This window comes from Peromyscus eremicus, chromosome 7 (assembly GCF_949786415.1).
Source record: "Peromyscus eremicus chromosome 7, PerEre_H2_v1, whole genome shotgun sequence".
Classification (NCBI taxonomy): Eukaryota; Metazoa; Chordata; class Mammalia; order Rodentia; family Cricetidae; genus Peromyscus; species Peromyscus eremicus.
The window spans coordinates 44,400,784-44,417,367 of NC_081422.1; positions in this window are offsets into that span (position 1 = coordinate 44,400,784).

Genomic DNA, 16,584 nt, shown 5'->3' on the forward strand with positions numbered 1-16,584 from the left:
TGATTCACCAGGCAAGACAAGCTCTTGCTCTCAGAACAGAATTCTGTGACTGTCAGATCTCCCATTCTCATTAGGATCACGCCCCAATGCTAGTTTCCAACATTCCTCCTGGGAAATAAGTCTGAGTCACTGTTCTTTTACTGTGAAGAGATACCATGACCAAGGCAACTCTTATTCAAGAAAGCATTTAATTGGGAGCTTGCCTAAAGTTTTATAGCATTAGTCCATTATCATCACAACATGGTTCCAGAGAAGTACTTGAGAGCTACACCCTGATCCATGAGCAGAGAGAGAGAGATTGAAACTGGGCCTGGTGAGGGCTTTGAAACCTCAATGCCACCCCCAACTGACATACTTCCTCCAATTAAGGCCACACCTACTCCAACAAGGCCATACCTTCTAATCCTTCTCAAATAGTGCCACTCCCTGCTGACTAAGCATTCAAATGTATGAGCCTATGGGGGCCATTCTTATTCAAACCACCACAGAATATCTCTTCTATTCACCTCCTTTTTCTTAGTTTCTCTTCCTTCCTCCAGTAGGAAGATTCTGGATATAGCTTGGCTATGGGGTTGAGGTTAGCAGAGACAGAGATAGGAAGGAAGTGGATAGGACCAGAAGAAAGCAGAAACACTGATAACCCTACATGGCCAAGAGTTCATTGTTTCTCTAGGATTGTGAATGTTGCCTCTGCCTAGAATGCCCTTCCTGGTCTTCTTTCAAGGTGAAACTCTACTCATTCTTCTTTCTACATATATTTATTTTTTATCTTTAATTATGTGTATCAGTGTATGCCTGTGTATCAGTATGTGCACAAGTACAGTTTCTCCTGGAGGCCAGAGATGTTGGAGCCCTCTGGAGCTGGAGTTACAGATGGTTGGGAGCCTTCCAATGCAGGTGCTGAGAACTGAACTTGAGTCCTCTAGAAGAGCAGCAAGCACGCTTAGCTGCTAAGTCATCTCTCTGGCCCCAACTCAACTCATTCTTAACATGTTGAGTAAGAGAAATTCCTGGAGAAACTTTCCCAAACCCTCTACTCCTGATCAAGCTCAGGAGCTTGTCTAGCCTGCTGGAAAGGTGTTGCCTGGGTTCTGGTTTGATTTCTGCCTTAGCTCAGACTATGAGATCCTAACCGTCTTGTCTATCCCTCTCTTCTGACTTTTTACTTGAGCAAAACCACTTCACAATTGGACTCAGAACGTACCAACATAGGGATTCTGAACACTAATCCTACACCCACTCACCACCACAGACACTGATTTGAAGAATTTCTGTTTCACTTCCAGGATTCAGCCCAGACACCACATCGCAAGATGACTACCCCATTCCCACCTGCTGCCCACTCAAACAAAGTTAGATAATACCGCTCAGCCCCTCCCAAACACCCTGTTCTTCCTTATCCTGGCACCTGGGATGGCTAATGTTAATTGGCAGCTTGACTGGATTAAGCATCAACATGTGTTGTGTGACTTTTCCTGGGGAGACATGAACAAGCATCTAGTCATCCTAGATAGGTCACCAATGACAGATGCAAGAAATGAATCCACCCAAGTCTGGCTTGGTGCACCAATGAGTTTATTGGGGCTACCTAGATGACTCAAAGAAAGCTGCATCTTTGAAAAGACCACCCCATTATGACCACTCATGAATGCTGCCTCCCTGAAGCATCCCTACAGTCTCCTCTCCCCATCAATTGCTATGGCTAATAGAACCCTGGGGAGGAATCCTGTGAACCCTGCAAAATTTGAACATGGTTTTTTTTTTTTTTACTTCCCGAATCTCATGAGCCTTTCTCCTCTCCCTAGGAGAGAAGATTTCAATTTAGAGAAATCCTATGTAACACAATGGAAGGACATCTCTGGGCTTCTATGAGGGTGCTTCAAGGGAAGCTCAAGTGTAGAAAGGAGAACCAGCCTGAATGCGAGTGTCCCCATTCTAGAGGCTGGGGTCCTGGACTGAATACAAAGGAGAGAGTCAGTGGAGCATCTGCACTCATCTCTCTCTGGTTTCTGACTAGGTTGTAATGTGACCAGCTGCCTGATACCATCACTGACTGATGCTGGGATGGACTGCATCCCTCTGAACTGGGACCCAAAACTAACCCTTCATCCCTTAAATTGCTTCTTGTCAGGCATTTGTCCCCACAATATGAAAAATAACTAATACAGTCCATAAGACATTTTATCTAAAATGCTCTGCTTCCTTGCCTGTGCCTCACATTAAGCTCCCTAAGGGTAGGAAATTTCAGTTCCTTCTTACATTCCCAGTATCAAGATTCCTTAATGCTCAGAAGCACTGGATGAATAAGAGACATGAGCGAGGCATTCAACCATAAATCTCAGTTCAAGGAAGAAGAAATAAGTTTTGACATTCAGAAGCTGAATTGGTTTAGAGATTTAAAATTCAACTTAAACGAAATCAAGGAAACATCACACAATCACATACTAATGGTATGTATAATCATCCATATAGTGATAATGTATGCTTGTTATGTAGCAGGTTGCCAGGTAGAGTTGATGGGACCAGAACTCCCACAATCCTCTGGGTCTTCATGAGGAAGATTCAGACACAAAGAGAAGAATGGGTAGAGTACAGGTATTATCCAACGGTGGCAGGGGAGGCAAAGTCAGAGCCTAGTGCAGTCAGTCCTGCAGAATTAGTACAGAAAGGCTCACTCCTCGGGAGGCATTTTGTATATGTGCTGATGTAATTAAACATCAACCCCAACAAGCCTGTGAATCTTTACATTTTCAGCATTTGTTTATTCTTTGAAAATTTCATACATGTATACGGTTGTATCTTAAGCAAATCTACAATCCTGCTCCACTTCTCCCCAGGACACCCATCATAACTTCCTTTCAACCACACGTCCTCTTTTTATAATACTCATTTATTTATTTTTTAGTTCAGAGTCCAATTACTCCTGTTCCATACATGCCTAGGTATTGGGTCATCCACTGAGGTGTAAGGATCCTGCCAGTGGCTACATTCCTAAAGAAAGGTAATAATCCCTCAGTAGCCATCAACTGCTACAAATCTACTTCTAGATATGATTCATTCTTGTGTGAGGTAATTGTAGAAACTTTAGGGCAACAAGAAAAAAAACACTGATATAGATGGTTTGTGTGGTAAGAATACTTGGAAGCCTCTTTGGCTGTTTGTGAAGTACATAGAAACTTCTAGAGAAGGCTGGCCAAGAGACTGCGTCTTCAACATATCCACTCCGAGGGTGTACTCACCAGTTTATTTTTGGCAGCCTCCCTGCCTGCCACGGGTATTTCCTTATTATTAGCTGCTTCAACTGTGTCGCAGAATGTGTCTTCTGATATTTTAAGCAGTCAGTAAAATGAAGGACCACTATTATATGGATTAGTCATATAAGGCAGGTATAGAGGAAGAAAGGACTCTCCCAAGTTCCTGATTCTGTCCAGGCTTAGAGTCTGCTGGGAGGGGATGAAATATTTAATCCAAAGCCCTTTGACAGGACTGTACACTGAAGGACTACAACTTTTGGGTTATTTTCTCCATCATCCCTCAATACGATGGTCCCACTGCTGACATCCTGAAGGCACTCACTGATGTACAAAATGAACGAAATGGGTGCTTTAGTGCAGCTAAAGATCTTGACCTGGGCCTTTTCTGTCTTGAAGATGGAAGTAGGGTAAAAAAAGAAGAGCCCATATTTGAAAGGCTTGTCCCCACTTATCCTCATGACACCTCCTTCTAAAGGCCTAGAGTCACCACCATCAAAGGTGGGAGGAGAGAGTGAGATGTCTGCAAAAAGTATTAAAGTCTTCATGTTGTTTGGAAATAGGGCTCCCGAGTCGTCTCTACCATGCGTACCTCCAGTCCCAGGTAGGACTCTGGTCTAGCGGTCTTCATGCCTGTCTTAGCTGTGCGTTCAGTTGACTCGTCTACAGCCTGTGGCGCTATTATTAACATCGGGATGATTTCAAGAGATGCTCCCACACTGCTTCTGATAGAAGTGTTTCACTCATCTCTTGGTTCCTCCTGGAGGCACCCCAGTTTCCAACCTGGGCTCTCCAGGCTCACACACACGCCTAGAGAATAGCGAGCTCCATCTTCTTTACCAAGATGTCCGAGCCTCCACACATCCTCTGGCTCCTCCACTTCTGTGTATGCTTTCCTCACTTTCATATTCCATCCTTGTCCAAAGAGAACTCTGCTTCCAACTTGCCAGGTTCCATGTTCTGGTGCTCACTCCCTTGTCTCAACTTCTCTAGACTCTTAGCCCATCAGTTATCACCTTCCCACTAAATATTTCTTCCTGTATGCCTGCCAAAGTGGTCACGGTATGCCTACTGGACAACAAAGCAAAACAAAACCACGAGGCAGCAAACAGAAGAGTCCTGGCTGTCTTTCGCTCCTTTCTCTCAACTTCCTTTGAAAGGCTGGTCCCCTTTGCCCTTCCTTCCACGTGCCTCACGTGTGTCCTTCTCATTGCCAGTCAGCTTCTACAGTCTCACCACCAGCACAATTCGTCTTGTTCCTTGATTTCTGCTTCTACTACTTGAGAGAAAGAGCCCTCTGCAAGCTACCCATTTCTGTATTGACCTCTTCCCTCACAGATTTGTCTGGGACACTCAGATGTCACAGCTGATAATGCTAATTAGGGTGATCCCCTCTTAGCCTTTGACCCTGAAGGCCTCTGCTATCTACTCAAGCCATTGAAATCTTCACCTGCTTCACCAATTCATAGATACCAGTCTGTACCACGGCCAATGACCTGTGGTTTTCCAAATCCAAGGACTAGTCACTAGTCCTCACTTTATTGAATCTTTCTATTGCACTCTATAGACCAACTCCCCCTACCTTGGCAAACTCTTCCTGAAGCCTCTGACTCTCTGTTCCTTTTGTGCCTTCCTCCCAACTTCTTGAAAGGCTGGAACCCTCTTGCAGTTTAGTCCTTGGCCCCCTCTTTGTATGCCTACCAATGGTGAGCTCACTTAGTAAGGTTTTGACAGGCTGCTTCCAAATTTGTATGCCCAAGCCCAGCCTCTCCTCTGAAGTTCTTTCAAGACATCTCCCTCTTGTCTGAGAAACAACTTGACACATAGTTGTTTGTATTCCCACTCCAACGTGTCTCTCTTCATTCTCTCTCCTGGCTTCTCCATCCATGTGGGCTCTGTGTCACAACCTTCAGGATGCTGCCTGTCACCTCCTTTGTCTTGTCTCTATTCAATGTCAATTACTCTTCCTGCCAATTTAACCTAATAAATATTTTTTTTCAAAATTCTTCCTTTCTTTCTTCCTCAGAACTCCTGTCGTCCCAGTTCAGACACTCATCATTTCTTGCCTGGATTCCCAATAGGTCTCCCTGCCCTTAAGCCTTCCCTCCTTCAATCAATCCTTAGAGCAGGAAAATCTATATTTAAAACACAAATCTGACCCTGTTATTCTTCTGCCTTAATCACTTGGCTTGAGTCCAATCTGCTTAGGAGGGCACAGAAAACACCTCTTCCTACTCTTTATCACCCCCCACCATGACCTCCTGAATCAGTCACTCTTTTATTATTAAATATTTTTAAAAACTTAATCATGTGCGTATGTGCATGTCTGTGTGTGACTACGTGCATGTTTACATGCCGTGCAGTGCCGTGGAGGCCAAAAGTAGGTGTTGGATCCCATGACGCTGGAGTTATAGGTATCTGTGAGCCACCAAACGCGGTTGCTGGGAACTGAACTTGGGTTCCCCTGCAAGAGCAGTATGTGCTCTTAACTGCCGAGCCATCTGGGTCTTTCACTATTGGCAACATCACACTGCTTACGGCCCGTGCCCTCTAACATCACACTGCTTACTACGGCCCGTGCCCTCTGACATCACACTGCTTATGGCCCATGCCCTCTGACATCACACTGCTTACAGCCCGTGCCCTCTGACATCACATTGCTTACGGCCCGTGCCCTCTGACATCACACTGCTTACGGCCCATGCCCTCTGCCTCCTCTTTGCACATGCCCTCTACTATCATGTGTGTCTGTCTGCTCAAAGTGTTGTTCCTATCTGGTAAGGGAAATTTCATGCCACCACAGGGGGCTTGCACCAGCCCTATTGGGTTGGACCCTTTCACCATTTTTTGACACCTGGTCTGTGTCCAGGAATGCACCGTGGCTCCATGACTGCACATCCACACAGTGTTTGATGGCTGGTGCTTAGTTAATGTCTCTCTATTTCCTGATCTTCCTTGAAATGGGGACTTAGAGTTCCCAGGTTGGGCCTTCCCAGATGAGAAATCTGTCTACTGCAAATGGACACCTGACAGGGCGAGTTAGCAGAAACTAGAGTTATCCTCCCTGGTACCTTTTCCCCTCCCCCCCCCACTCACTTGGTAGAAATGCATTATGTACTTACATAAGCTTTGCTAGACATTTGTGGACAGGGTCTTTCAGCTGGCACATTACAAGTGGATCCCCTTGGTGGTCCCAGCCTATTAGTAATACTACCATGCAAACATAATCCTAATGCATCTGCATCCACTGCCTCTAGCACCTTTTTAGCATGATAAATTCTATGAAATATTTTATTATGTAAACTAGAAAGTAGTCTTTCACAAAGTAGGAAATGGTATAGTTCAAACCCAGTTCTCCTACACATTATATATATATATATATATATATATATATATATATATATATATATATATATATTTGGTTTAATTACTTCATTTATTTGTAGAAGGGGACTGTACTGGCTGATTTTATGTCAACTTGACACAAGCTAGAGTTGTCAGGGAGGAAGAAGTCTCATTTGGGAAAATGCTTCTATAAGATCCAGCTGTAAGGCATTGCCTCATTTAGTGATCAATGATGGAGGGTAGGTGGTGCCATTCCTGGGATGATAGTCCTGGGTTCAATAAGAAGGTAGGCTGGGCAAGCCATGGGGAGCAAGCCAGTAAGTAGCTCCCCTCCATGGCCTCTGCATCAGCTCCTGCCTCCAGGTTCCTGCCCTGTCTGAGTTCCTATCCTGACTTCCTTTGGTGATGGACAGCAATGTGGAAGTGTAAGCTGGATAAACCCCTTCCTCCCCAACTTGCTTTTTGGTCATGGTGTTTTGTTACAGCAATAGAAACCATAACTTTAGACAGGGACAATAAGAATATTTCATTTTATGGACTGGAGAGATGGCTCAACAGTTAAAAGCACTTATTGCTACTGAAGAAAATCCAGGTTCCAGCCCTAGCTCCTATATCAGGTGGCTTACAACTGCCCGTAACTCTAGTTCCAGGGAATCCAACTCCCTCTTGTAGGCTCTGTGGGTACCTAAACACATGTGATATTGATACATACACTCAGGCATACATCCATACACATAAAGTAAATATAAAAATCTTTTTAAAAGAGTATTTATTTCCTAATATATATAAATACTTGTAACTATGTAATAATATTTGTAAATACCAGTCAGCATATTACTGACATATATCAGTATCTAATAGGCAATTACCTGTGATTATCCCTTCAGTGTCAAAATGTGATTTAGGAGACCCACCACAATCCCCATCAAATTTTTAGTGACATTCCTCACAGAACAACAACAACAAAAGTCCTAAAATTCACACAGATGCCTCCGAAGGAGTCAAATTCTAATCAGAAAGAATAATGCAAGAGATACCAAAATACTTGTTCTCAAATTATGCTACAGAGTCAGAATAACAAAATCTTCACGGTACTCCACTAAAAAGAACTATGTAGACAAATGGATTAGAATAGAGGATTCTGAAATAAGCCTCCTTAGCTACAGCCAACTCCTTTTTGAAAAAGTTGTCAAAAGCAAAGTTTAGTAAAAAAAATAAAAAATAAAAATCAGCCTTTCAACAAAGGTGTTGTGGAAATTGGATATCTGCACATAGAAAAATAGAATTTGATCCATATTTCTCATATGGCACAAGAACTCATTCAAAATGAACCAGTGACCTTAATTTAACAACAGAAACTCTGAAATAGGGGCAAACCTAGGGGACCGGTCTGTTATATGGGTATTGGCAAAGACTTTCTAGGAAGGACTTTAATAGTGCAGGCAACAATCCCAAGAACTCACAAAGGAGACTGTGTGAAATTATATACACTGCTCTATAGGTAAGAGACATTTCCAGAGTAAAGATACACCCCACAAAATGGGGGGAAACTACTTTGCCAACTACAGAGCACATGGATTAGTATCTATAACACACAAAGAACTACAAAAATTAAACAACAAAAAAACATCCTATCTAATCAATAGATGGGTTAATAGACTGAACAGACAGTTCTCAAAAGAAAACATAACAAATGACAAACATTGGAAAATGAGTTCGATATCTTTAACCATCAGGGTGAGGCAAGTTAATGAGAGTCTATCTCATTCTGGTTAGAAGAGGTAGCATCAAGAAAATCACCACCACCAAGTGTGGCAGGGATATGGGGAAAGAGGAGCCTTTATACACTGCAATGAGAATGCAAACTGGTGCAGCCACTATGGAAATTAATACAGAGATTCCTCTAACAAACCTGAAAACAGAATTGTAGATGTAACCAACCGTCTTATTAAATAAGAAACACAGAGCCGATTCAGAGAAGAAAGCCAAGAGGTCAGAGCTAAGAGCCTTACCTGTAGCTAGAGTTTTTCTGCCTTGCCCACGGTCAGGGCAAATCTCTCTCACCTGCCAGTCCCACAGCCATTCAGACCCGACCAAGTAAACACAGAGACTTATATTGGTTACAAACTGTATGTCCGTGGCAGGCTTCTTGCTAACTGTTCTTATATCTTAAATTAATCCATTTCCATTAATCTATACCTTGCCACATGGCTCGTGGCTTACCGGGATCTTCCCATGCGGCTTGTCATGGTGGCGGCTGGCAGTGTCTCTCCCTCAGCCTTCCACTTCCCAGAATTCTTCTCCTTGTCCCGCCTACACTTCCTGCCTAGCCAATGGCCAATCAGTGATTTATTTACTGACCAATCAGCAACACACTTGACATACAGACCATCCCACAGCACTTACCCTTCCTGCTTCAGCCAAGAGAGCTCTCCGAAAGGGGAACTTCCTGTGTGTATGTTCTGCCTTCTCATTGGTTGTAAACCCAAACACATGACTGCCTCGTCACTGCCTGTATGTACAGCCCTCCAGGTCCTCTATGGTATTGAGATTAAAGGCGTGTGTCTCCAATGTTGGCTGTATCCTTGAACACACAGAGATCTACCTAGCTCTGTCTACCAAGTGCTGGGATTAAAGGCATGTGCCACCACCGCCACGCTCTTGCTATGGCTCTAATAGCTCTGACACCCGCGCAACTTTATTTATTAACATACAATTAAAATCGCATTTCAGTACAAATAAAATACCACCATACAGAATCACTATACCACTGAATCATTCTTGAAGGAATCTAAGTCAGCATGTCTCTCTCAGAGACACTTGTGCATCCATGTTTATGCTGTGAAAATATCTAAGATATAGAACCAGGATAGACCCAGCAAGAGGTGAATGGATAAAGAAAATGTGAGGCCTTGTGGCAGTGGCACACGCCTTTAATTCCAGCACTTGGGAGGCAGAGGCAGGCAGATCTCTGCATTTGAGGCCAGCTTGGTCTACAGAGTGAGTTCTGGGACAGCCAGGGCTACTTAGAGAAACCCTGTCTCAAAAAAAAAAAAAAAAAAAAAAGGGAAAAAAAGAAAGAAAAAGAAAGGAAGGAAGGAAGGAAGGAAGAGAAAATGTGGGAAAATGCACACAGTGGAATTCTTTTCAGCCATAACAAAAAGTGAAATTATGACCTTTACAAGTAAATGGATAGGACTGGATAGAAAGGTAAATCACTATGTTAAGTAAAACTAGCCAGCCTCATAAAGACACATTTTTTTCATATGCATAACATGAATTTGTGTGTGTGTGTGTGTGTGTGTGTGTGTGTGTGTTACCATGAGAGGAAGTGTAGCTAGAGTTTTCCTGCCTGGCCCACAATCAGGACAAATCTCTCTCACCTGCCAGTCACACAGCTGCTCAGACCCGACCAAGTAAACACAGAGACTTATATTGCTTACAAACTGTATGGCCGTGGCAGGCTTCTTGCTAACTGTTCTTACAGCTTAAATTAATCCATTTCCTTTAATCTATACCTTGCCACATGGCTCGTGGCTTACCGGCATCTTCACAAGCTGTTTGTCATCGTGGCGGCTGGCAGTGTCTCTCTGACTCAGCCTTCCACTTCCCAGCTTTATTCTCCTCCTTGTCCCGACTACACTTCCTGCCTAGCCAATGGCCAATCAGTGTTTTATTTATTGACTAATTAGCAACACATTTGCCATACAGAACATCCCACAGCAAGGAAGAAGAGATCTCAAGAGAGGGACAGGAAGGAAAAAGAGGGTACTAAATATGTGACATGAAAACTCAAGGTAGGAAGGGACTATTAGGGAGTCGGAAAGCGAGAAGACAGTGGGTTAGGAGAATGAATTAGAACAAAGTACTATGCCTCAAATGTATGAAAATTTCATAATAAATCCTGTTACTAAGTTTTAAAATTAATTTAAAATGTGGTATAGGGAAAACTAAATTAAGATCATAGGCAAAACACTGAAACTCCCTTGGCTTTTGTTTCTTTGTGTGTCAAGTAAGGGGAGGCACATGCAGGTACGACAGTCTCCCCAGTCATCTTCCTTCTCGGAAAAGCAGCCCACCTACAGCCTCTATGGCTTGCTCTGCTAGGTGACTGTGCTCACCCTGATCAGAGCTGATGGTGACAGAGTGGAATAAACAGATTGTCTCCCAGGAGCTTCGGACACCGAATCAGGTGACCTTGGGAAATGACCTTAGATGCCAGAAAGCCAAAGCCAAAACCCTTAGTCTGCATTATGGAAAACCAGGAGGTTATGCAAGAAGTGAGTCTGGAAGCAGAAACAACAGAAAGGAAGGAAGAAGAGGGTGGCGGTGGAGGGAGACCAGAGGCAGGGAGAGATGAGGGGTGGCCCAGTTCTCCAGGAGGACCTTAGCTAGAAGATTCTAGATCCTGGAAAACAATAGTGTCTGATGGTATAGATGGATTGGGTTTGGTTAAGAGGCAGACCAGCTGCATTCCACCCTTACCACACTCAGCTTACTTCTCTAGTGTGAAGCCCAGAGAGGCCTTGTTGACCTTTTCTGAAGATGACAAAGGAATTGAGAGATGGAGCTGATTTTAAATGTCTAGCCTCCGAAATGAAACCTCTCCAGCTCATTCTGCTAGCTAAAGTTAGTACATGGCTCCAACTCTTATAGGCTGTAACACATAGGGGATCAGAGGAACATTTGGCTCCTGCTATTTCTGCGACGCATAAGAGCAAGACAAGTACCCTGGCCTGTGTGTGGTACTGTTCTGGAAATTGATGAGGGCAAGAACTCTCAACTTTGAACCACTTGAGGACTGAGACCACACTAGTACTTACAGACACTAAACCCACAGCAGGTGCTACTAAGTAGTTGCTGGGTTGTATTGATCCATATTCTAAAGCTGGGGCCAAGTATAGCCATTAGATCCATGGGTGAGGGCTGACTTGATGCAGAGGTCAAGGAGGTTGGGCCAGATTACAGATGAACTTAGCCCTGGAGCCATAACTAAGCTGGCAGCTCAGGCCTCAGTTACAGGGAGAGGCAAACTCATGGGAGTGGCGCTCCTGTGGGTCAGTTTGGCTTTCCCATCCAGACTCTTAAAGTCTCTCTACAGTCTAGTATCTTAAGCTTCGCATTTTGCTTCTGGAAATAATTTAAAGTCAACTGGAACCATGGAGAATTTATTGGAAATGCCCTTATCAAGATCATGTAAAGACCTAGCACTGATCCTTCATCCTTATCTCCTTGGAGAAAGGATCATCCATTTACTCTTACCCATTCTTTTCTGAGCCCATTTCTTGCTTCTAACAAAACTGCTTTCCCCTTGTGCCCATCATGCCCTGATTTCTTATAGTCTTTGAAATGGAATCTTGCCAAAGGCTTATTGAAAGTCTGAGTAGATTACATTCACCAGTTCCCTTATCTACATGCCTATTTATTCCTTTCTAGAACATCCATAAATAAACATTGGCTCTGTCCCAAGGTTCAGTCCTTGGGGCTTTGTTCCTGTCTCTTTATTCTCTCACTTAGGGATCACACATACTGCTAAAGCTTTAACTGCCTCCTCTCCAAGGATGCTCTCTACAGTCTACAGTCCAAGCTCTGAGTAAGTGTCCGACGGCTCTCTCTCGATGTGTCTGAAACCAAGCACAGCACCTCCTCTGAACACTCACTTCCTCTCTTGGTTCTCCTATTTCTGTCTATTATTTCATGGAAGCCCAATCTGGCACTGTGACTCAGCTATTACTCCTCTTTCTCCAACGCCCCCCCCCCAACTCCTGTCCCCAAACTGGTTAGTCATTAAGTTCTGTATTTCCTTTGTCATGACTCTCAGATTTCTTCCTTCCTTCCTTACTCTGTCATCACTCAAATTTACGTCCCTGGGGCTTTATTCCTGGGTATTGCGTGAGCCACCTTGCTACATTTCCTCTTCTACCAGTTCATCTTACATTCACTCAGCCTGAGCCATTGGTTTGGAGACATCTAAATCTGTCTTCCAGTCCTAGCACAAGCAGGAGGAACTTAGGCAAGTTAACTTTATGTCTCGGAATCTTTTTCTATATCTAAAATGAAATTAATCATAATAAAGATCAGTAAGTGTTTACTAGTGTTACCATGGTCTAGGCCATGTCTTGGAAATGGTAGACACAATGTCATTCAACTCTCTTACAATAACCTCACGAGTTAGCTGTTGTCATTATACTTATTTTGTAAATAAGGAAGACTGGGAAAGTTTATCCAAGGTCACATAGCTAATACATATCGGAGCTGATGTTCAAACCTAGGCATTTTGATTTCACTATGCATATCTAACCCCCTGCCTCCTAACACAGGAGCTATTTGTAAATGTTAATTATACTACTGATCAATATTCGAAAATACAGATTTGATCCTCTCATTAAAAATTCTCTAGTGGTCATACTTTATAGAACAAAGTTCATTAAGTTAAAAAGTGTGTTATACCATCCACTACCTAAATTATTCTTATTTCTTTCCATCTTAATTATAATTTTTTAATCTATATTGATGCTTTAAGTTCAATTTTATTACATATAGAAGAAGTACAAAAGCTGGACAAATTTACAAAATTGCTACATGGAAGTATTTGAGAATACCCATAGCAATAAGTACACAAAGGGTTAAAATCCTAAAAAGATACTTTTTGAAGTTTTAAAGGCTCATATTAGAAAAGAAAGGGGGAAAATCAATTGTCTGTGTATCCCTTTCAAAACATCTCAGGCAACGAGCAATAATTAGCCTCAAGGAAAAATAAGTGAGAAAACAGCAAAAGCAGAAAAATCAATAAATAGAAAATAAATGAACACTAGAGAAAAGACACAGAGCTAGAGTGACCGCTGAATGGTTAAGAACACTTGCTGATCTTCCAGAAAACCTGGGCTCGTTCCCAGCAGTCACACTGAACGGTTCACAACTGCCTGTAACGGCAGCTCCATGCTCTCTTCAAGTCTCCATGGCACCTGCCTGCTCTTCACATACACTTCCAGAAGACACACAGAAACACACACATAAATAAAAAACACTTATTTTTTAAGAAAATAAACAAAGCTAAAGCTCTGGTACTTTAAAAACCATAATGAGTTTCGTAAAACTCTAGGTGGGCTGATCAAAAAAATAAGAAACAACTTATGTCAAGAATAAAAAAGGCAGTCACCATCGCCAACAGTTCTAAAAACAGTAAGATGATATCACAAATGATCTGACCCTGAGTGAAGGAATTTAAATTTTTAATGAAATGAAAAAACACATTTTATGCTGACATAAAAAGAAATCAAAATCTGAACAGTTTCAAACAGTTCAAGAAATGAATCCTTATCTCAAACCTATGAAGAAAATTCTGGGCCCAAGTGACTTCACTGGTAAGTTCTCATACAATTTTAGGGAAAAAGATTTAAATTGCCAATCTTAAATGAACTCTTTCAGAAAATAGAAAAAAAAATCAGCTAAATTTTATGAAGCCAGCATAATTTTAATAGCAACTTGACAAGTACATTACAAGAAAGGAAAAATTACATGCTAACACTGCTCTTGAAAACAGATCTCAAGTTAAAATAAATGAAAAACTCAATCCATATGTATAAAGAATAACATGTCATGGCCATTTGGGCTTATTTCAGGAATTCAAGGAAAAATTTAACATTAGAAAATCCAATAGTCTAATCCTTTATGTTCACAAATTCATAAAGTAAAAATTCATATATAATCTCTATATTTACCAATTTTATAACTATATGATTTTTAAAAACTGGGGAGAAATTAAGAATTGACAAAAGCATCCTGCTTAATGAAAAAGAAAGGAGTGAGTAAGTAAATAATAATGATGAGTTTAAGGAGAACAGAACACCTGGCATCAGTTCGTCTCAACACTGAATTGAAAGCCCTAGCAAGTGCAACTCAGCCATAAAATAAATACGAAGTGTATGCACCGGAAAAGAATGAAAAGTGTCACTGTATGCAAATGGCATGATTGCTATATGTGTGATACAAAGTGTAGACACTCAGGTCGTTGGGACTGGAGACATTTTAGCACAGTTTTAGCATTTCTTCTGACTGAGAGGAAGCAATAAGAAAACGGAATTTAAGAAAGGCCATCATAAGCCAGGAACAGAAGTTTACAACTGCTCTCTCAGCACTTAGAAGGCTGAGGCAGGAGGGTTGTAAATTCCAGGCCATTCTGAGATACACAGTGAGGTGAAACCCTGGCTTACAAAAAAAAAAGAAAAAAAAGGAAGGAAGAAATAAAGTGGTATTATTAATTACATTAGTATGAAAACCATCAAATAATGCTGGGATTTTGTCTGGCTAGAGCTTGCATGGGTTTTGTGCAAGCTGTCAACAACCGCTGTGAGTTCCTATGTGAACTTGCTGTGTGCAGAAAAGAGTTTCCTTTGTAGCCAGTCATCCACCATCTCAGGCTCCTGCAATCTTCACACTCTCTCTTAGGAGATGATCCCTGAGCCTTAGGGAGGGGAATGTGATGTAAACATCCCACTTACAGCGAAACATTCTTCTGCCTCTTATTCTTTGCCCCTTAACAAGCTGTATCTGTGTTGATGACCATCTCTATCTCCTGCAAAAAACGATGCTTCTCTGATGAGCCAGGAAAGATGCCTGATTCTCGGGTACAGTAATAAGTCACTAGGAATTAGTCGAATACTGTTTCCATTTAGCAGAGTTACACAGTAGGAGGGGAGGGGACCACAAAGTTGCACCCCTAGCTAAGGAGCTACTGGCAATTGATACTGGCTGGGGGGAGGGAGAGCCAGTGTGGCTACTGTAGGTTAACCATCCTCTAGTGAAGGGCCACACATCCGAGAGTATGTGGGCAGCATAAATTGGTCTTATTTTTTTAGTAAAAAAAGATATACACACACACACACCAAAAAAAAAAAAAATTGGGTGGGTAGTAAAGGAAGGGAGGATGGGTCTAAAAGGAATTGGGGGAGGAGGTGAATATGAGCAAAATACACTGCAGGAAATTCTCAAATAACTAATATTAAAACCCATCAAATAACTTGAGACAAGTTAAATTAAATAAAGGAAACTACACATTACTGAAAGGAAAAAGGAAAACTAAGTAAATGGAAAATGTCTCATGTTCTCGTATTTGATATTACAGTTTACAGATATTTGATAGCCAGTTTGTCTTAAACTGCTCTACAAATTCAGGGAGATGCCAGTGAAGACGCCAGCAGCACTTTGCATGCAGAAACCAAGAGACGTATTGTTATTTATGGGGAAATGTATAAATTGAAAAATAGCTAGCACAGCCTTGAAGATCACAACAGAAGTAGAAGGAAGGATTGCTTGGGAAGGCTTGTTATAAACGATTACACAAATATGTCATCAATGTAGGAAAACCAAGCAGATCAAAAGAACACAATGGGCAGAGTCGAGAAACAGACTTATATGAACACTGTCCTCGGATGTGTCAGGCAGAGATGCTTTGTTGCACAGGGACTAGAAATCAAATTTCACTAAAGGTAACTGGATATATAGAGGAGATGAGACTTGGCTTCCATCTCACTCTAGAATCAGAACAAATCAGAGAGGGTGGGAAGAAGCAAAGGTTTTGGAGGACAACATAGAAGCCTCTTCCCGTGATCCTGGTGTAGAAAGGGATTTGCTGAGACACACAAAAGTTAGCCACAGGGAATTATTAATGTACGGTAAACCATCCATATGAAGCACTTCATGTATGCATATTCATGTGGGACAGAAATCAACTTACCAATAAAAAGAAAGCAACAGCCGGGTGGTGGTGGTGCATACCATTAATCCCAGCACTCGGGAGGCAGAGACAAGCAGATCTCTGTGAGTTCGAGGCCAGCCTGGTCTACAGAGTGAGTTCCAGGACAGCCAGGGCTACACAGAGAAACCTTGTCTGGAAAAAAAGAAATGAGAAACAAAATCAGCAAAAAAGAAAAAAGGAGAGAAAAAAACAGAATGGAGAAAGGGAAGGGAGGAAGGGAGGGGGGAAGGG